This window comes from Medicago sativa, chromosome 8 (assembly GCF_051527215.1).
Source record: "Medicago sativa cultivar Bolivia chromosome 8, Bolivia_mono, whole genome shotgun sequence".
NCBI classification, from domain to species: domain Eukaryota; kingdom Viridiplantae; phylum Streptophyta; class Magnoliopsida; order Fabales; family Fabaceae; genus Medicago; species Medicago sativa.
The window spans coordinates 9054389-9078624 of record NC_140756.1 but is presented as its reverse complement, the minus strand read 5'-3'; the positions used below and the strand labels follow the sequence as shown (position 1 = coordinate 9078624).

General features: G+C 31.4%; 1 pseudogene; it reads left to right on the top strand.

Annotated features, from left to right (window-relative positions):
* Positions 1-11046: 11046 nt before the first annotated feature.
* On the top strand, positions 11047-23911 carry LOC146896724 (uncharacterized; annotated as a pseudogene).
* The last annotated feature ends 325 nt before the right edge of the window (positions 23912-24236 follow it).

The window sequence follows — 24236 nt, the reverse complement described above, 5'->3', positions numbered from 1 at the left end:
CCACACAAAAAAACTCATACCAAAGGTCAAAAAAAAAAAAAAAAAACTCACACCACACAACAACCCATTCGGTTGTTCCACTTCATCATCTCGCATTTACATATTAATTGAAACACCCTCCTAAACAATTTAGACCCAAGCTCATATTTTTGTCCAAAGGAAAAAGAGAAAAATAATCTTCTCATGTTCCTCTTGTAAAATACAGCTTTGTGATTTTCATATTTTGAAATAAAGTAAAAGTTAAATATTGCCAATTACATCACCTTCATCGCAATACCTTTCTCCATATATACAAATACACCTTTGAATTGGAACAATTTAGTCGTTGAATGTGTTCAACAAATACAATGGATGTTCAACAAATAAAAAAGCCGAGGTTTGAATGTGATAAAAAAAACTAGGTAGAGACAAGGGTATAATGGGAATAACATTCAAATATTGCTTCTCTTCCCTCTTTCTCCGCAGATGAGCGAAGAAGACAAAAACGGTGGGACCCACAGGTTTTTTATCCGTCGCAGCAATTTCTCTTCTCGCACCAAACGAGAGAAAGAGCACACTTCTCCCCTTATTCTCTCTACTCTATTTCTCTCTTGCCTATTTCATGCCTACCAAACAGACCATAAATCTTATAAACCATAACCATGCGGCTCTGTAAGCTTTAATTACAAATTTCTACATGTTTGCTAAATGTCAACATCATGCCAATCACAAAAAAAGTTGAACCGATCACGACATCGAGGACGAACTTTTGATGGAATGAAACTATCACACCCATCACAAAGACTCTTTTGCATATTCCCTACGTAAGATAATAATATATGGTCATTTGAACATGGTTACGAAAGTAATAATATATTTAAAAATTAGTATGATTCATACAAAACTACCTTTAGAAAGGTATTAGTATTACTACTAGTTATTTATTTATCTCTTAAATATTTATTAACTGATTTTCATACTTAAATGATTAATTTTTATTTTTCTCAAGAGCGGCTACTTGCACCAAAAAATATACTAATGTCCAAAAATAGGGAGTTTTTATAGTACAGTCATAAATTAAAGTGTACCGATATACTTGCTTTTTAAATCAATATATAATTCTATTGTTTATATGAATCATACTAATTTTTAATTTTAAATTTTATCGTAAAAATATCAATATTCACTATTGTAATTATTAAAATAAAAAATTTAAATTTTATTTCACCGACACTTCTAGTAAATAATATTTAGTTATTATAAATTTAAATGATAATAAATAATTATTTAAAAAAAAACTCATTTACTTACTAGTTTAAAGTTTAACGGATCGGATGCATCTCAAATGAAGCTCAATTTTTTATACTCGAAGATGAACGCCCTCATTGATTCTAGTAACTAAAACTATCTTATGATTTTTTTTTTTTAAAAAAGAGTAAAACTATATTACTTACATGCATAAAATTTTTAGATATCAAAGCCCCCTTAGCTTTCCTTGAAAATTTGAGAATTAAATTAAATCTTAAATTTTTATCCAACTTATAAAAGTGAAATAATCCTCACCATAATATACAAAAGAATTAAAAATTGAATATAAATGTTGTTTAGGAAGAAAAAATATAAAAAGGGTGTAGTCTCGATGCACTAAAGCTCTAGTTGTATACATAGGGTCCGTGAAGGGATCCCATCAATTGGTGTATTGTATAGAGCCTTACCTTATTTTGTACACAATATGTTATTTATAGAATTTGAACAATGATCTTTCAATCATGTGACAACAACTTTACCTGTAATTCTAGGACTAGAAACATATAATATATATAAAATTTAAGTTTTTAAACGAAATAACAATAATAAATATCGATCACATCAAAATAATAAATAATAATAAAATTTACAATTTATTAAAAGAATCATATTTTAGTATATATAATATTATTATTCACAATCACATGACATACATGAAACCAAAAGTCATATTTAATATATGAATAATTAGAGAGAATGGATTCTTTAGAAAAAGAAAACTTCTAATGGTGGAATGGATATGTTGTTGGTTGGTGGTGTTCTTGGTGATAGATTTATATGACTCCATTTTTTATTTTTTTTACAATAATCAAGAATCATATTTAATACATGAGAATTATTGAAAATAAATTATGTATGATTTATCAAATACTTAAAGCATAATTTTTTAATTAAAACTTAATGAAATATTATTTTAGTTAATCCCCTCTTAATTAAAATTTATAACAAGTAAAATTCCTAAACTAAAAATAAAATTATCATTTTTTGTTTAAGTTTGTAACACTCATACTAGATGTATCTAAAAAGTCTAGCATGTGTATTAGTTTCGTACAGATACATTAAAAATTTACAACAATAAAACTTCGAATGAATATTTCATACAACATCATCCGTTCGTACAATAATAATACAACTCATCTTTTCTAAAGAACAATAAATACATCCTTGAATATCCATAACATCCTCGCAGTACGAACGACCACTTGTTGAAACATCCATTCGGCTACTAGCTTGTCATCCAACCCGTTAATCCGAAACAAATAAGGATTGGGATGAGACATAATGTCTCGTTGAGTTCCCCTAAATCCTAGGCTATAGGTAACCTCGGGGGAAACCTACGGTCACCACGTGTCTACAATACAACTCGACGGTTGATTATACGTGTGTGGTCATATTTTCCTAGACTCGGTAGTGCATGCTAGACCCGTCATAGGTTTATCTTACTTGTCGTAGGTCTTGCTAATATCATACGTGTCATGGCGGTCGAGGGGAAACTAAAACCGCATTGCCAAGATTACGCTCTACGTATCGAGGCTTAGGCACATCATAATCATGACACGATCCTAAACCGGATGATTAGGGGAAACCTAAGATCGTCATCGGTATTACATTCTTTCTTGTTCTATACTTAACTTGCACTTGTCTATTAGCATCTCGTGCTCTTGTTCTTAACATAATCGTACATGAGTTCATTCGTGAACATAATCATAGTCGTGCATGGAATCATAATCATAACATACATGGTCGTGCATAAGTTCATTCATTATGTTAGCGTTGAACAAACGGTCATTATCTTGATTCATTTTACGGAGAGCCCCCGATGGAGTAACCCCGAGAACAATCCCATACATGACCGATGAAACCTAGCAAGGGTACATCGGACTCCCTCGGTGTCGTGCGGGTCCCTTACGGCTTGAATCGTTCCCCTTGGATCGAGAACCTCTCGTATCCCCCCGACGTGGATAACAAGAGACACGAGCACCTATGTAACACCCCGTTTTCCCAACATAGAAATTTCATAAATAAATCGAGTTTTTCAACATAAAACGGAATGTCACATTCTTTTCTTAAAAATCATAAATGGAATAAATAATAATTTATCCTTCAAAAATAATTCAACATAAGTATTTCTAAACTTTGCATGAATTAGTTCAACATCATAAAAATAGTCTTTGGCACCAAGATCTCATCACTATAGTCTCATAAATAGTCTAAACATCATGATTTGTTCAATCCGACAACTTCATTATAATTCTCATAAAAACAATACGTAAGGAATAGAAAGTAAAGACATAATCCCCATCCCGTTACGTATCGCAGCACCTAAGACGACACGGCGGAGATTACTCACAACAACAAACCTAGTCACCGGTTACCTCGCGCGTTACCAACGTAAGGACAACATTCAAAGAGGAGGGGTGAGATTTCTCAAACAATAATATAAAGCATATAAATCATATAAAGTACATTCAACAACTTAAACATCATATAATTCATTAATCATATCTAGCAACTTAAACTTCCTTAACCGCATCATTATTCTTCCTACATTAGTCATATACTTCATATTATATCATCATATAAATATCATCACATATCTACAAATATTAGTCATAAGCATTATCATATATCCTTTTAATCATAGCATCTTAATCATAGACATAAACATCATCATATAACATCAAGTACTAATCATAACCATCTCATAACATTATACATCAACCATAAACATAATCACAAACAATACATCTTAAATATAATCACGAGGAATCATCATACATCATCATTAGTAAACGTATAACATCTTATCATAATTCACATATCAAGATATCATAAATCACATAACATCTTATCATAACAACTTCATATTCAACCATCATAAACAAATCATAATCAACATCATCATCAATCCTAAACAACATCATCGTCAAACATCATCATCATAATCAAACATCATCATCAAACATAAACAACATCATCGTCAAACATCATCATCATAATCAAACATCATCATCAAACATGAACAACATCATCGTCAAACATCATCATCAAAATCAAACATCATCATCAAACATGAACAACATCATCGTCAAACATCATCATCAAACATAAACAACATTCTTAATCAAACTCATCATTCACTTCATATTCAATCTTAAACAACTTCATAGTCGACTCGACACTTGACTTGACAATGCGACTCAACTTGACAATGCAACTCTTAACAACTTAAATCATCGTAAACTTCTTGATATGCAAATGCATGTGGTACCATTCAGGGCATCAAGCCCCCAACATATATGAGCGTAAATAATCTCTTCAACAAGTGAGCATAAAGCTGCCGGACCTCAAGCCCCCATCTTTAATGAGTATGCAATGGACTCAATCTTCCTACAACTTGAGAACTTAAACAACATCATGAACATCTATGACATCTTAATATCTTGACATCTTGACAACATAACATCTTAACAACTTGATGACTTCATAACGACTCAACGACTTAACAACTCTTATCATCTTAACGTCTTAACATCTTAACATCTTAGCATCTTGACAACATATGGATCACATAAATAATTCATGTCATATCATAATATAACAATATCAAATGATAATAAACAACATCTTAAAACATCATATTCATCAATCATAAACAACTTCATATAACATCGTATTTAAACATCGACGATAATTCACTATGTATCTTTGTAAAAACATAATAAATTATCCACAACATATTTTCATGTCAAACCAAAGCTACTGGAAAGATATCACAAATATCAACAACTTTCATGTTTACAACAAAGATCAATTCAAAACAGAAACATATGAACAAAACGCAAAAACATGAAACAGAGAATGCTGTCACCGTACAATTTTGCTAAGATCTCCCTGTAGTATTTTCATCATAACTCACAGACCAAACATCATTTTCACGTCAAACCAAAGTCACTAGAAAGCTAACAAAATTATCTAAAACTTTCATGTTTACGCCTAAGACCAATTCTGTACCGATCAATACCAGTTTTCATTTTAAATTCGAAAAAGTTGTGCTGAAAGTCCATAAAAATTCACTGTGACCTACGTGCAGTAATTTGACCATAACTCAAGTTCTATAAATCGTTTTGACGTGAGACCAACGACATTAGAAAGCTAACATCCATACCTACAACTTTCGTGTTTACACCTAAGACCAATTCCGCACTGATCAATACCAGCTTTAATATCAAAATTCGGGCAGAATGCAGATTTTCTTCAAGTTTCACCTAATCTCATGGTGCTAACCTCAAAACTACTTCCAATAATCATCCTATGGATTATCTAAGGTCTGTACACAATTTCTACATCAATTCAACAAGTTTTCATCATCTAATCATCAAATCTCTCTCAAAACCCTAATTCTCAAATTCTCACAAACTCTCCCCAACTTGTTAGATGTAATCTAATGATTTAACAACTTAATATTAATGTAAGATAGTCTCACCTCACCTTAGATTAATTCCCGAATCGAAGGCAGCCGTTCTTCTTTCCTAAGGTCTTCTCCTCTTCTCTTGACTTATCTCTCCTCTTCTCTTCTTTCTTGTTCTCCTCTTTTCCAAAAAGCGGTTTTCGGTAAACTCTTTCTAACCTAAGCTTCTCTATTTATAATACTAAAATATTCTTCCCAAATCTATTTAGGCCCAACAACTTATTCTTCTTTCTATTCTAACCCCAATTCCACTCACACTAATAATCCTCATATTCTAATGAATAATATTTCTCTACTATATATATATATATATATATATATATATATATATATATATATATATATATATATATCTCCCACTTGATAATATTAATACACCAAATAATATATATATTTCCACAAAAAATAACAAATATATATCTCACCGTATAACATATATATTTCTACACAAAATAACAAATATATTTCTACACCAAATAACATATATATTATGCTAGTAAATACCAACATATAACATAACAAAATATCACTCAACAAAATATATTAACTAAATTATAAAAAGACATCTAATCTCAATAAATCATATATCCCTCATATAAATCATATAAATACATAAATATATTCTAAAACTAAGTAAAATAATTAAATAAAAAGGAGGGCGTTACAACCTACATCTTGATTATTCAAGTGACATGCGGGTCCCTTGCGGCTTGAACCGTTCCCATCATGAGAACCCCTTGTATCCCCCCGGCGTGGATAGCAAGAGACATGCCACCTACATTATAATAGTCATGGTCTTGTCGTTCATGTGGGTTAAACCTATTCATGCTTGCTTGTTTACCTCGGAACCTTGATCGATCCGATTAGCTGTAACTTCATACTTGTTCATATACATGCTTAATCATGGTGGAGAGAAATAACTTATCAATCCACAACTTAACATAATTGCTTAGTCATTCTAGCTCATGTGCGAAGAGATTACACTCCGCGTCTTATCATTCTAGGGATTCTTGCTTAACATGCTAGTTCCCGAGAACTATGTCGAGGCTCTAGTTTTTCCCTTGCTTAATGAATAACTTGCTACCCCAATTCGCGTCGCATCATGACATTCTCTCGTGTACCAAGCATTACTAAACATATTAAATACTTGCTTCATTCTTGAGAAAACTCTTTTTAAAAGATCATCTTATAGGACCTTGGTTTGAGGGGTTTACTTTTATAAAAGATTGTGCAAAGAAAACCGCTCGAAGAATGCCAAAACCCGCCGAAGCGAGCAAACCATGTGTGACCCCACGTTCCGCTCGCCATTGCGAGTGACTTTATCGGGGAGGCGAGCAACTGCCGCCATGGCTAGTACTTATCCCCTGTGTACTAGGTTCGATTTCCACGGGAGGCACAAACACTACTAGGGGGTAGTGATTAAGCTTGTGAGTAATAGTGTCGGGGGTCGCAAGGCGAGGCCAAAGGCCACCAAGGTGTGCATGCGGGACCCACCCGTTGTGGCCGTTACAAAGTTCAAAATTAAATCATCGATCAAGATAATCCATCTTTATCTCTAATTTGAACAAGGGTTTGTCTAACATGTGCAACATTGCACATGTTAAAACAACTAATAGTAGTAACTTTTTCTTGAAAAACAACAATTATTTATTCAAAAGTTTTACATTTAATATTAAATGTACAAGTTCAATACAAAATTTTTATTTTAAACTTCTTAACATGTGTAAATTTGCACATGATAGAAAATCCCTTTGAACAATACTTATATGTTTTACTCTTGAGGGATTAAATGCGTTAATTCAGTTAAAAATCCAAAATTCAAATTCTACCAATTGAAAAAATATTAACCTAATATTAACATAATAACATTTGGTATTTCTTAATAATATAAACATTTGGTATGGAAAAAAATATGTTTTACTTACCTCACAATTGAATTTCAGATTATTAGAGTCTATTGTCGTTAAAAATCTGAGGATAAGATCAAATATTACATTTCTATCCAACTTTAAAAGGTTAAAGGATCACTATCATGATATGAAAAATATTTTTTTTTTGGGGATTTATAAAAAATAATAAAACAATGAAATAGAAATATTGTTTAGGAGAAGTGTACAGTGACAAAAAAATAAATCTAGAGTATACAAACGAAATAACAAAAGTTAGTGTCGGTTTTGTCAAAAAAAAAGTTAGTGTCGGTTAATCACATAAAAATAATTTAATATCAATGATATAAAAGAATTGAAAGCAAAAGTATTCAAACAAATTTAATTTTATAGTCATTTAATCTATTTAATATCTCTTAATTTTATTTTTGGTCAAGTACTCCTAGTGCCGTAACTCACACATATTAAATATAAAGGAGTAGGATATACGAAATTTGAACCCCAACCCCTGCATTCTAAAGAGCATTTGTTCGGAGTGTTGGATCATAAATCCAAAAAAATCTTTTTATGCTAGATGGCTTTCTAAACAGCATTTGTCATAAATATATTAGTGATAGTTTTGCAAAACTAATGCACATGGAAAGCAATTATAATGCTATGATTATTATTATTAGAGCACCACTCTTCTAGTTTGGGGTGCCAAAAATATTAGGGTCGGCACTTGGCACTGATCAGCATAATGTCTTCGTTTGATAAATAAACAAAAAAACATTCTTTAATATTTTGGTGCGTCATTATAAGATGCTAGCTGCCTCCATCTGCTATCTTGGTATGTAAAAAGGACGGTCAGTGCCCTCTCTTAGTTAGCCATAAAGATTATTATGGGGTGGGTGTAATTGTGTAAAGGTTCCAAGAAAAGTGATTTAACTCAATATGCAACTGAACGAAAATTATTTAGCTGTATAGAGATTGAAAGGTTTTCTATGAAGATAATTCTCCTGTCATGATTTAAATTTTCAAAGACTTTTTTATTTTATTTTTTAAGGAAAATTTTCAAAGACTTAACAACCACTTAGCAAATTCTATTAACTAACTCTTAATTACTCTAACATATTGCTAATTATTCATATCCATCTCAAATTATAAGTCATTTTGCAAATTTCACACATGTTAAAAAATATGGTTAATTATGTAAGAAAATGATGAAATGAGTTGTTTCACAAAATTATCTTTCATTAATGATATGAAAAAGATAAATTACTAAAATTGAAAAACATAAGTAATAAATAAGCAAAATTACACTCATCGTCGCTTAACTTAGTTTCAAATAACGATTTTATCTTTTATCTAATTTTTCACGTCATTTTAGTTCGTTTGTGTATATGAATTTTCAAGCATGAGTTACTTGGCGTTCCATATTAGTAGTTGAAGCTAACAAAAATGTACCTTATAACTTCAGAGTCAAGTAATTGAACGAGCGTGATCAAGGAGCTAAAAAATCCTTTCTAAAACAAGTTAAAAAGTACCGTTTTGTCGATGGTGTTCTTGTTAATAGCTTCTTAGAAATGGAAATAGGTCCTATAAAAGCACTAAAAGAGGAAGGAAGTAACAACCCTCTTGTGCATCCTGTTGGACCCATCATCCTGATAGAAACAAGTTCTAGTGATGGTGCTAATAGGCTGGAGTGTCTTTCATGGTTGGATAAACAACATCCTTGTTCAGTTTTGTATGTTTCTTTTGGGAGTGGTGATACACTTTCACAAGAACAAATACTTGATCTTGCTTTGGGTTTGGAATTGAGTAATCAGAAAGAATTAAAAGAAGTTGCTTCTAATGCACTCAAAGAAGATGGATCTTCTACAAACACTATTTCTCAATTAACACTCAAGTGGAGAAATTTGGTGCAGGAAAACAAGTTTTAAGGAACGATTTTGATAAGATTTTTGCTTTATAAGCATTCTATTTTTTCTGTTTCTTCATTGGAATTTGATAATCATTATAATTTGCAAGAGTAAGCTCATATTATGAAGCATGCTTATAAGACTTTCTATTTGACAGTTTGAGTTGAGTTCTTGTATACCAACATGGTGGTATCCGTTTAATTTTGCATGATTTTCTGTTGTGAAGTGTTTTGTCATTATTGATGCCTAAGATATATGAATTTTATTTAGATCAAGAATCATTGAATGTTGCTCGAAAATAATCATGAACTAGTATTTTTTTTTATGACATTCCCTGGCCTAATTGTAACTTTAGCATTAAGCAAACTATAGTTAACAAATAAAAAATGTTGGATGAAAATTCCAATTTTGTTTGTTTTTGAATTGAATTTACTGAGGTTAATTAAAATGTGAATTTCTGCTACCCAAACTCACAAATTTTTCATCTCTATTCAAATTTGGTGAAATGTATCGTTGATCTCAATGTGTACCATTGGTTAAACTAGCTAATAAATATAAACATACATAACAAGATATTTTAATAAATAATTAATTTGTTTCAATTAAAATAACAATGAGAGAAAAACCTATAAGATATAAGCTAAAACATCACTTGAAGTAACTTATAAAAAACATCTATTTTGTTCGTATGAACTTGTAAGGTATAAGTTATCAACTATAAGCTCAAAAAATGGACCGCCAAACAGAGCCTTAATCATGAAATTTTAAAGGTTTATTCATAAAATATTCTATGTTTCTAGCAAATAACCGAAAATTTGAGTCATAAAATTTGGATGTTTATTTGAATTGTACCGTGAAGCTTAAAACAATCGATTATGTTCCTAACAATATATAAAGAGCATTCGTCTCTAGAGTGATAGTATGTGGATGTTTATTTGAATTGTACCGTGAAGCTTAAAACAATCGATTATGTTCCTAACAATATATAAAGAGCATTCTGTCTCTAGAGTGATAGTATGTTTAGAGTGTCTTTTAAATTGATAATTTTAGAGGGTTTGGGAGGGAAAGACTTTCAAAGGTATGTATAAAGAAAATATGGAACTTTGGACTGACTTTTTTATTTTTATAATTATACCCTTAACTCATAATAATTATAGCATTTTAGTCTTTGAAGTTTTAAAATTATCAATTATTGATATATTTAAGATCTTTTGTTTTTTAAGAGGAAATATTAAAGATTTTGTTTTTTATATAAGTGAGGCCCACCTACCGATGCTTATATATATTCTAGGTCAAGTCAAAACACATTCTCTTGTAAACCTATCAATGCTCGCAAGATTGTTCATTTGCTCTATCTGATCATTCAATACAAGGTACACAATCTGCACTTGTTTCTTTCATATTATGCAATAACTATGTATCTATAATCCATTGATAAATTGTTCAAATTCCAACACCTCTAACCCTTTTTATCTTCCTTTCCTTCCTCATAGTTATTCTCATGGAACATCAACCCAAAACCGAACCTGGGTTAAACTTGGAAGACATGAGCATTCAAGAACTTGTTTCGTGCTGCGTATAGCATTTGAGACGGAAGACTTTGATAGAGTTGAAGAGGTTTTAGTGAGTAGATACAAGAGAATGCAGACAGAGATTCTACATCTTCAAGAAAATTTTGAATTGGAGAAACTAATGAGGTTTCAAGCTGAGGAAGATTTGAGAAAGAGAGAAAAACAATGTGAAAGAGGGAAAAGAGCACAAGATAATTATGAAAAGTTGTTGAAGGAAGTCAAGAGAAAAACTAGTTTAGGTAACAAAGACATTGTTGGAGAGCTAAGAAAGAAAAATAATGAATTGGAGTTGGAAGTTTGTGAGCTGAGAAAGTTGAAGGAGAAGTGGGTGGATGATAACAATGGTCATGATGAACGGCCAAGGAAAAGAAGCAAGAATGATCAAGGTGCATCATTCGGTATGAAATTTTTGCATGCATCTTTTCTTATTATTCCTATAAATATGCCTTTTTTCTATAAAGAGTTCAAAGGGTCATGTATAGTAATGTTAATTATGCCTCATAGGTCTATGAATGTAGTTTTCAAGAGGGTTGGTTTTGCCATCTAGAAAGGATTAGCGGCACAACTTGGTATCCGCTCGCCTTTCATTCTTGTGTAGTTATCTATTATTTCCACTCTCAAAAAGTTTCCAATGCTGCTTCATAATTTTGGATTCAACACAAGTAATACCCGGATAAATGCGGCTGTAGGTTTCTAGAGACAATGTGTAGGGAATGACCATGGTCAGGAGCAATGTTATATTTTCTTTGAATTAGTGAGGTTATTAGTTCTTGGTTGTTACTAGTAAATAAATCAAGCACTGCTGTCCCGTTGGATTCGTTGTTATATGTGAATTGATTGCTTGAATATGAAAACCAATGTTTCTCTAGTCTAGAAGTAGTCGTTGATGCTTGTTCTTATTTTTGGTTATCTAAGGAATTCAGGATTTATTTGGTTTAAAGGTTCTCCTGCCTTAGGAGTTATGATTTGAATATGAATGAATAGAAAATTCTGTAACAAACTCAGAAGATGAACTCATGTTAATTTCCAATCAATTAGCATAAGGTTGAAATCAATAACCACTCCTAGATTAGAAAAGCACGAGTTTTCATACTCCAGCATCCATACATCAACCCTAGAACACAAATTGTTGACCAATTCTGTGATGACCACGGGTCATCGGTTGGAAGGTATAGAGAAGAAGGTTCGATAAAGTGGTTGAGATGGCAGGGTCTTGTAGGAGTTAGTTATTCAGTAGCACCCATATTCGAATTAGAATTGTTACTAGTATGGAAACCCGTGCCAAGCACGGGCTAGAATTTCGTCATACTTAAGAGAGAGGATATTGCGATATATCAAATGCAGTTCAAGCTCAATATATACAACAAATAAATGAAAAAATTCATACTTAAGTTTTAATATTTTGGATGAAAATGTGGTATCATTCTCACATGTGTGGTTGAACTTTCTCAAATGTGTCGATTCACACCATGGTTGGTCCTTCGTAAGGCCTAACATTTGTATGATATCTCAATTTAACATTGTGAGAGAGTGCATGGGCGTGGTTCTTTGTGGTGGATCACGAACACATATAGTCTCGACATTTAACAAAGAGATGTGAATGTATCAAGTGAGGTAAAATTCCCGTGTATGTAGGAGTAGATGTTGAACTATATATACATGATATGACCCATACACTTAATGTCTTAAAATTTTGGGTGAAGATGTGATGTCAATCTCAATTGTGTAATTGTTTTTAGCCAATATGATTCAATTGTGTAGTTGCTATTAGCCTAATATGATTATGCAACCCAATAGTCTCTAACGGAACTCTCAACATTATGATAAATTATTTTGTTAGTTTTTGGGATTTGTTTAAATTTTAGTTTCGGATGTCATTTGTTTTCTTGCAAAAAGATATTATTTAATCTCTGTTATTTCAAATTGCTTCACTTTTGTTCTTTGGTAGGATCTCGACGATGGAAAAGTGTAAATGTGTTCTACCGAGTTGACAAAATACATGTTTATTTTACAATTTGAATTGATGTGACATTTTTTCTTTAATAAGTATACTATTTTGGTAGCATAAATACCAATAATCTCCAACTCCTTCAACAAATCTGTAAAATTACCAACAACTCACTATTTCCTATACTCTCGCGAATGAAATCGACATTCCTTAATTTTTTTTTCCTTATCATTTCTCTTTCATGTTCTAATTTCTTTTTATTGTTCTTTTTTTAATTTACTTTATATCTTTTCATGAAATAAATGAACAATCCCTCAAAAAAAATTAACAAAAACATTTATCTATGAAATCGCTACCAACTCACCTTTTTTACTAAGTTGTGCCTTGATCTCGACTTTATTTGACTTTATTTGGATGCAATAGTAGATGTTGAGAAATGTATGAATGATATGATCAATATAACTAATGTCTTAAGGTTTTAGGTGACGATGTGATGTCAATCTCATTTGTGTGGTTGCTCTTAACCTAATGTGATGATACAATCCATTGTAGGCTCTCTTAGAACTCCGAACATTACGATGAACGGTTTGGTTAGTTTTTAGATTTCATTTGTTTAATTTTTATATCCAATTTAATTTTTTGGGTGCCATTCGTTTTAATGCAACATTTTTTAACCAATTTCTATTATTTCAAACTCTTTCGATTCTGATCTTTGTTAGAATTTAACCAAATAAAAACGCCGATGTGTTATGCCGAGTTGACAAAATATGCGTTTATTAGAAATTTTTAAATGTTCAAACATTTTTTTTAATTGTGTCTAATTTTTTGGTAAATTAATAACCCATAAATCTTCAACTCCTTCAACATACCCATAAAATCACCAACAATTCACTCAATCTAAAGTTTCCTTTTCATTAGACATATTTCTCAATCTCAAATATATTTTTCATCTTCTTTCTTTTTCTAGTTTTCATTTTCTCTTTTCATGAAAGAAAAGAACATAAACCTCCCTCCATTCGATTACAATCAAATCACCTTTTTGACCATGTTGTGCCTTCGTTTAACCTTATTTGACTATGTCACATAATTAAAGACGCAGAGTCACACACTCGAGGGTGAGATGTTAATGTGTCAAATTTGAGTAAAACTTATACAATGGATGAAAGAGTAGATGTTGAATAATATATAAGTGAGATTATCCACATACATGGATCTAAAGAATTTAAATGAAAATGCGGTGTCAATATGAAATTTGACAAAATATGTGTTATGTTGAGTTGATAAAATACATGCTTATTAGACATTTATAATTGATGTGACATTTTCTTAATGAGTCTAATTTTATGGTAGCATAATTATTCAATAATCTCTAACTCCTTCAAAAACTCATAAAATTACCGGTAACTTACTATCTTCCCTCATCATTTCTTTCGTCTTCTTTCTTTTTTGTAATTTACTTTCTCTTCCCTCGTCATTTATTTCCCTCATGAAAGAAAAGAGCAAAACATATTTTGTAACTTACTATCTTCCCTCATCATTTCTTTCGTCTTCTTACTTTTTTACCATGTTGTACCGACACCTTATTCGGCTATTTCACCATATCATAGACACAGAGAGTCTCACATTTAAGGGAGAGATATTAATTTGTCATGTGTGAGTTAAACTTTTATATTAGATGCAAGAGTAGATATTGAGCAACATGTAAGTAAGATGACGAAATATAATGATCCAACCCATTGCGTACTCCCTTATAACTCGAACTTTATGATGAACTGGTTTGTTAGTTTTTTGATTCCATTTGCTTAATTTTTTTTAATAAATATAAAAATTATTTCAAATAAAATTTCAAAAATTAGAATAATTTAAAAAGTGAAAGTAAAATTACATTCATAATACACATATTGATGCATTCATGAGAACCCTATCTAGATAGAACGGATGTGTGTCACAGATGACATCATGAACGAACCAAGCATGAATGATTCGAACAACTTTGCTTCATGATTCTATGACCGAATTGATCTCAGTAGAAGTTTTAAACAAATAAAAAATATGATGCGAAATTGGTTAATTCTAAAATGTTTAATTGGCTCACAACATAAAAAGTGACGCATGTTATACTCTAATTGATTTACATATTCAAAATTGGTACTATGCTATAATTTTATTGGTTCACTTGTGTAATGTACAATTCAACGTATAAAAACTTATGATGATTTGCTTAACTCGACTCGTATAAAAATTAAAACAAAGAATATATGATAGGACATTTTTCTCCACCTAACAGTACTTAATCAATGATAGGACTCTCTCTTTTTCCTTTCTCTCTCTTGTGAGCCATCGTTTTTATCTTTCCCTTTTATTGAAATAAGTGATTTTCACATCTATTTTGTTTTTTATTTTGTGATTTTGTCGTCTTTGTGCGACGTTGGTTGTTCGTCGTCTTTGTGCGACGTTGTTTGTTTGTTTCTCTCGTGTATTTGATCGGTTCGATTGTTAGATCAACTTCGATCCAAGCAGATCCAATCAATGACTTTGGCGTCATCCACGTTGCATCCGGAAACATGGTTATTCCGGAGATTTAAATATAGTCATATGTGTAGGCATTTGTACTTTGCTGTTTTATGCTATTAACATGGATGTTGTGAGCCTGTTCACAAATTCATCCTTTTTGTTTTTAGCGAATTTGCATTATATCGATGCACTATTTCAATTTGAATGAATGAATATCTCTTATTTTGTCAAGAAAAAGTACTTAATCAATGTTAATTGATTATAAATGCAATTTTTTTGAACAAAAGTTCCATGTATATCACGTCAAACTAAAGTGAGATTTTTTATATTATTTGGTGCTTAGTGTTACCAATTTTCCCATAAAAGAAATCACGTATTATAGGAGTGTACCATTTTCATTTATTGTAAATTGAGATTTGAATGAGTTTATAATTTTTTGTTAGTATTCTCTTTTAGTCATTTCATGTTTTATAAATTACATAAACTAAACAAATAAAAAATCATCAAATAAGATGGAGAATGTGAAGATGTCACATATATTTGTGATTTGAAGTAAGAAAAATGTTTATTATATAAAGAGTAAAGAAAAATATAGAGAGTAAAGAAAAATAATTTACGTGTTCATTCTTAAAAAAAATATATATTACGTGTTCAATAGTGTACAAAATAGGAAATTATGTGATGATGTTTGTAATAACTTAGAATATGATGCAAATATACAAAAACATGCCATTTGATTGACTTATTATATAAAAATGACACATCCTACATTGGAATTAGTTTAAATAATAAAAAGTGATGATTTAATAAAATTTGATTGGTTAACCTAATATGTTATGGAGTAGGCGGCGTACGATGGATGTTTGTGCAGTGGTGTCAATTTAGTTGGGATGTTGTGGATTCATCTTGATGTCCTCCCTACCTCTTTTGCTTATAAAAAATAAATAATTACGTATGACTTTTTTTCGTAAATTAAAACAATAGATAAAATGATTTTCCTCACATTGCTTTTTAGCTACATGATTTGAAATCAACCACGTGATATTGTTTTCCTCTCAATATCAGACTCAAATATTAGCTATATATATATATATATATATATAAAATACCCGTAATCTCTATTTTAAAACATACGTTTTTTTTAGCTATACGTTTTTTATGACGCGAAGAAATAATTAATACTCTTTAGAAATTTAAGATGACATGTGTACTCTTGAAATATGAAAAGGCTTTTGTTAATAGAGTGATTAGTTGTTAGATTAATTTTTTTCTTTTATAAAAAAAATTACTTTTTCTTTCTTTGTCCGAGTTTGTACCAACAACCTCTAACATCATGGAAAAAACATAATCAAAGAAAACCAATAAATATGTTGAATTAGACAATTGATATTAAAAATAAATGCTAACATGATTTTGCATCTTTTGTAAAACAATAAAATGAGACTACTCATAACATTATAATTAAATCAATTGTATAATGAATAATCTCGACATAATTTTAGGATCCGGTTTTTTTTTTTTAAACAAATTGACCATAAATAATTTGAATCAATTCAATTTTATAAGCAATTCAATGGTCCTTGCAATGACATATACTCATATTCAATGGTCGTTGCAATGACATCAATTGTACATTTCTTATTTGAGAAAAGAAAAAAAATCCAAATTAAAGATCAAGGAAAATGTCACGTCAACAATGCTATGTTATTGTTGAAAGTTGAGAGGAAAAGCATTTAACATTTTGCTCATTAGGAAGTTATATTTGTTCTACCAACAAAATTTACATTTGCCTTACTTCATTTGATTTGTTGAGAAATCAAAAAATGATGATAAGTTGATGGTCGCCATTGAAACATGATTAATAAGTAATCGAAAATTCATTTAGTTTTGTCAATTATAAGACTTTTTCAACTTTCCACTTATAAATAAGGTAATTAATAAAAATATTAATGCATGTTTACACGTATACATTGTCTTGTCAAATATATCACATGTGTAATGTATTAGTGTTTAATGCTCTTTAGAATGTGAAGATGTCGATGTACTTTTAATTTTTAGGAAGACATTTGCATATAATAGAGATGTCTTCTTCTCGTCCGTCAATAAACTTCTCAAATAAAAACTAAAATATTACATGATAAAAAAAAAATTAACTGAGGAAGTGAGATATTAGGCCGCAATCCAACACAAACAAAATACAAAATCAAACTACTAGTGGCATGAACCAAAAAACCATCATTAAATAGAATCAAATTTGCCGTACATACCTTTGCAATATCATTTTTGAAAAAGGAATTGGTGTAAAATATGATGAAATATTTAATCCGATTATTCTTAGAAAAGTAATAATGCACGTTTAGTGGAAATTATATTGTTTGATTATTTATAGGAAAAAGGATAATGAGTATTTATTCCCTAAAAAAATTGGTATATATGTGTCTTGATATTTTTATTGTGTGTGTTAACCCTACAGTTCCTAGGAGAAATGAACTTTACTAATTCAAATTTCAACCGCGAAGTAACTAAAATTCAGATTCTCTCAAAAAATTATTTATTTGAAGGAGTTAATAAACGACTTTAGCCAAAATACCTAATTTTCATTTTATTAAATTATAGTAATTACAATTTCAAAATCAATCAATTTAACTTTTCAAGTTTGTAGAAGTGTTGTGAAAGAACTCGTTTTTTCGTAGAAATGATGGATGAAGCGAAGATTATGGAAAGAGTTAAATATGGAGTCGGTTTTAAAGCATTTGTGATTATTAGTTTTAATAATAGAATGAATGCATTGAATACAAAAATATGGATTTGAATAAAACAATTAATATTTTTCTCTAAAAAACATAATAATTTAATAATCTTTAATTAGGATATTAATTTTAATAATTGTATGAATTCATTTATATATTTAATTTGGATAAAGAAATAAAACATAAATGATTACTGGGTTTATTATTTTTTAAAATGCACTTAAAATTTTAGGATAACACCTTGCTCCCTTTTAAAATTTAGTTAAAGAAAAATGAACTTTTTACCGAAAAAAATAAATTAAAGTCGCCATAAAAACGATTTTCTTTTTTGACATATACATAAAAGTATCATTTTCCTCTCAAAAAAGATCATTTGGAAGATGTCACTCCAAAGTTATCAATTCAACCTGTTTTGTGAAAATGAAATGCATTTCTTCTTGTCTATTTGGTTTCCATCTCAAGTATAAAGTAGGAAAAATAAAGAAAAATAAAATATAATCACCAAAGTAAAATATGAAAGAGCAAATTATCAAAAGTAAAATAAAAACAAAAGAAATATAAGAAAAGTTAAACAAAGAAAAATAAATAGATAGAAATGGTTGCGAGTATCGAGAGATTAAAATAAAACAAAAGGGTTATAGAAATCCTCGATATATTTTTTGATTGATATGTGATGCATTTCTTCTTTTCTCTTGATTGACTTCCATGTCCAAACTAAAGATCCGGTTAAAAACAAAAAACTTATTAACAAAAAAAAAATTGAAAAGAGAGAATATGAATAAGAAAACAACAACATAAGAAATCACAATATAAAGTAACATAAGAATAAGAAATGTTAAATAAATACGAAAGAAAGAAGTAGAAATCACAATATAAAGTAAAAGAGAATGGGGTTGCAAAACAATGATTTTTTTATGGAAGAAAGAGGTAGATGAAAATAATGAAAATCAAATTGTCTATATATAGGAAAGAATATGTCATAATCAACTTTGATTGGTTGATGAAAAATAAATGAGTCATATGATTCATTTTGATTGGCTAATAGAAAATGAATGAGTAAAGATCCATTTTGATTGGTTGATGAAAAAACATTAAATGAGAAGGAGAACATGAAGACGCCACGTGTACTATTGCTTATAGATGTATCCTTTTGTATTATATAAAGATTTGTAGGTAGGGTGGGAACAGGTCAGGCCGTCCGACGGGGTCTACGGCCTAGCCTATTTAAAGCCTAACTCGGCCTAGCTCGTTTATTAACAAGGCCGTACTCAAGCTTTTTGTAAGGCCTATTTAATTAAACAAAGCCAAAGTTAAGGCTTGCAAAAAAAGCCTATTAAGCCCATCAGTGCCGGTCTATTAAGCTTTTCATATATAATATAACTTCCATTATTGTTATTTTTAAAGTTTTTTTTCTTCATAAACACAAGGCTTCATATGATTGGTTATTTAGTAGCCGATATATTGGTGTGATTAGACCTTCGTAAGAATTCATTATTTAGTAGCAAACATATTTGTGAGCTTTATGCCTTAATAAGTTTTGGCCTATTTAGGAGTAAACTTACACGTGTTGCAAAACCTTAGCATAAAATAGGCTTTTAAATAGGTTTTCGTACTTCATCAGCCCTTAAAAAGGCCAAAATGCTTTGAAAATGAGCATATGACAGGTAATAGGTCGCTCAGTGCCTATAATTTTTGAAATAGGCCAGGCTTAGTGCCTTACAAAGCCCGGCCTGCCACTTAGCCCATTTCCACCCCTATTTGTAGGAGTTTAATTAGATAAGAGAGGGACGGTGAGTGATTATTCTATTGTTCGTGGCCGTTCCTAGCATTTTAGGGGCCTTAGGCATAGTTTGAGAAAAGGGCCCCTTACATAATACATCATAAACTTTTTTTAGTTTCTTGTTATGATTTTATTAGCGCTTCATTTTGTTTTTCTTTTTGCTTTGCTTTTCAACGCAAGATAAAAGTTTTTTAGGCAAACATCTTTAAATAAATTAAATGCTCCATAGAAGCCAAAACTAAACAAAATACAATAGAATTAGAGAACAATTGCTCTTGCGAAGTAGATTGAAATTTTTCTATTAGGCCCATTTTTGACAAAAATATAATTTGTTTAGTTGTGAAGATTCTCTCAATTTTCCGGATAATAAATATCACAAATATTTTTAATATTAGTAAGAAACATTATTAGGAACAAAGGGCCCCAAAAAAATCACAAATTTTTTGCCACATTATTAGAAACAAATGCACGTTTTTCTAGTTATAATGAAAAAAGTGCAGTTGGTTGGATCCAATCTATTCTTTGAAATAAACAACTCGCACACACTCCCTTTCCAAAAAATTAATACACCTAGCACTACACTTAGATTTATTAGATTTGTTGCTAAAATATCGGTATCAAACCCGAAACTTCCTAGCGGATGGCCAAATGAAGCAAAGAAAAGAATCGGTTATATTTTTCATATGATCGCATCTCCTCTTATGGATAGACTAATTTTGTTTCTAAGATTCCCAAGCTTTTTGATTTTTTTATTCGTTTTTTTATAATAAATTAAAGTTTATTCTATACTATTTTCATTTCTTACTAAGAATTAATCTGAATTACTAGTAAGAATATGAATATAATAAGAATTTTATTCTATCAAATAGAGAATATAGAATCTATTTATTAATAAATAGATTCTATATTCTCTATTTATTTGGGAGGGTGTAAATAGAAAGCTTAGTTTTATAAGGGGTATATATAACAAATTGCATCAAAAGGGCCAAAATAATAACCGTACTTCAGCCCAGTCTTTTATGTCAATGTTTCGGGCCCGTTCCGTAGATATATTTTACTATATAAACCCCCTAAAATCCATTTCTTGCTATATACACCCCCACGGATAAAAATTTTAGGGCCCCCTTCGTGCATGGGCCCTAGGCAGCCGCACTCCCGGCCTATGCCTAGGGCCGGCCCCCGCTATTGTTCAGCAGTAAGCTTAAGGAAGAGATATATTCTCTTCTGGAATTTTTCTCTCATAAAGTATTGGCATATATCAGTTCTTTCATATTTTTGTTATTTTTTTTTCTCTTCTGAAATCATTTATAGTTTTATATACTTTGAATATTATCTAGAATACAATAGATATAGAGCATTTTTATATTTTGTACTCGACAATCCACATTGTTTGATTCCCATTGTAAGAGATATAATCCAACACTTGATATGGGATAATTGAGTGATCATAAACTTACCTTTTTGCTTCTGAATCACATGTTTCTTCAGACAGCTCTTTACAAACATCTTTTGTCGCCATGATGGGAAAGATGAGAAAGAAGAACAATAAATTGGAGTCGGATGCTTGTGAGCTGAGAAAGTTGATGAAAAAATGGGTGGATGATTGTGATGCACTTTCTGAATTGCCCAGCAAGAGGAGCAAGGATGTTCATGGTGCCAGATCATCATCAGGTATGAAAATTCTGTATGTATCTCTTGCGTAGGGTTTTACAATTTGAACAGGAATTGAAAATTTAGTATTATTATAACTATTTATTTATCAATTACTATAATTTCTTATCAGTGACCACACTAACTAGAGGAGCTACGGTAGATGCAGGGCCGGCCCTGTGCTAGTGCATCAAGGCCCTTGGCACAGGGCCTAAAACTTAGAGGGGCCTCAAAATTTGGAAAAAACGAAAAAAAAAACTTGTACCTACGGCGAAAATCCGTCACTAAATGTCCTTTTTCCGTAGGTAAAAGTCTAAAAGACAGCAATTTTGCTGTCAATTATGCATTATCCATAGGTAAATGCCTATTTGTCTGTGGGTAAAAGTCTTTAGATTTTTTTCAGTTATTTTTAAATGAAAAATTGTCAAGATTATAACGGGGCCTCCGAATTGTCGGGGACGGCCCTGGGTAGATGCTGCCCATTATGGACATGGACATCCTGTTGCCTCTTTATGTAGGGACTAGGGAGTGTGCATCATCTAGACATGCACCTATATATAGTAGATGAACAACAAGAGAATGACACCATTTATATATCAGAGGAGGTCATTGTGACGGACAGTGTTGTTGCCCCTACATCATACTTGCTGGTTTGACAAATCTTAATTACATCTAGAATTACAGGTCTTAATTTGAATATTTGCCTAGTGAATTGTAGAAATTTAGATGGGGTTGCGCAGTAAAATGTAATTAAACTCACGGTTGTCTGTTGCAATGTGAAGTTATGAACTATTTTCATGTCTTATGACTTTTGAGTACACAATCATTGGCGAGGAACTTAAAAAACTTTTTGAAGTCTATAACGAAGTCTGCAAGTCATCATGCGCCGGGGCCACTCGTTGAGCGCTTTGGACACATTCCAGATACGCTGGGGCTATTTTGGAGTGCTTAAGCGCATTTTTACTTGTTCCCTACTGACTTGGTCGCACTGGAGTGCCTCTTTGCACACTTGGCGTGCATGCTGGACGTGTCGTGTGCTTCATGATGCATGAGTGTGATGAAATTGTTTTTTATTTTATTTGTGACTGAGCTTGCTTGTGTGAAAGGGATGATTACTTGTTCATAGGTACTTGTTCTAACTTTGGATAATATGCATGTTTGTTGTTGACTGCTTTTGTAGGAACAAAAGGCAACACAGAACAAACCAAAGAGAAAAAAGGTTGCCACCAACACCTCATCTAGCTCATTTGACAAGTTTCGCTTCATATCATTGGTCCATCAAGAGCGCTATTTGAAGTTTCTGTCCTACAAAAAGTTTGTGTTAGAAAAAAAAAATTCGGTTGGAAGGGAACAAAATCTCAGATATTCAGGCAATGATAGTAACCAGAGGATGGGGGAATTGACATCATTTGCAAAAGAGGCTAGTACGACATTAGCTAAAGAATTCTTTGCAAATGCATATCTTGGTCCTGCTAAAGAAGATGGGAACTACAAGAATAATTTGATGAAATTCACTAGTTTTGTCAGAGGGAAGAAGGTGCCATTTCATGAGAAAATTATCAAACAATTGTTTGGGCTTGAGAACTATGAGCAATGTTCGTTTGAAGCAAGAAAGGCCAAAGGATCTAACGTTGATCATCAGGAGATTCTTAGTACTCTGTGCAAGCCTGAGGCCGATTGGGTTAGGAACAAAGATGGAACACCAAGAAAACTTCATTCTACTGACCTGACACCCATTGCTAAAGCATGGGCAACATTTGTTTTGCATACCTTGCTCCCATGTTCAAATGTGTCAGACTTGACCATTCAGAAAGCAACCTTGCTAACTGCAATCCTTAAGGGTGAACCGGTCAATGTTGGCCGTCTCCTAGCAAATGACCTTTGGGCCACAGCGAACAATTCTTCTCCCACAAGCTACATCAGCCATGCATCATTGATCAACAAGCTTTGCGAAAGGATGAGGGTGTACCCTGAAAAGAATGAGGAAATTGTGAAGCCATCTGGGCCAATCACCGCGAAATGGATAGAAAAGAATCCATTGTGACTTGAACTTAAATGTGGTGTTAGTTCACAACAAACATTGAACTGATGATATAGTTTCTTGTAACAAATGTTTATATTATCAGTATGGTTCAAATGATAGGTTCTTTTAATTAGTTAATGAGACGTTTTAGTTATCATTAATAGAGACAGTGAAAATAGTGGTGAGAATGTTGGGTTATGAGGGGATCCTCCGGATCATCACATCGGACCTTGAACAATGATACAAGTGAGAGAGACACCACACTTCAGCCAAAAACCTCAAGACATTAGGGTTATAGGTGTTCTCATTTATAAAGTGTTCAACGTTCATTTTTCCATCTGATGTGTGACATATTACTCACATAGTCACACTTGATATACCAACGGAGAACAACTTCAATAACGAATCATAATGCAGTGAAGTAATCACTTGTTGGAAGTTATAGTCTTTATTAC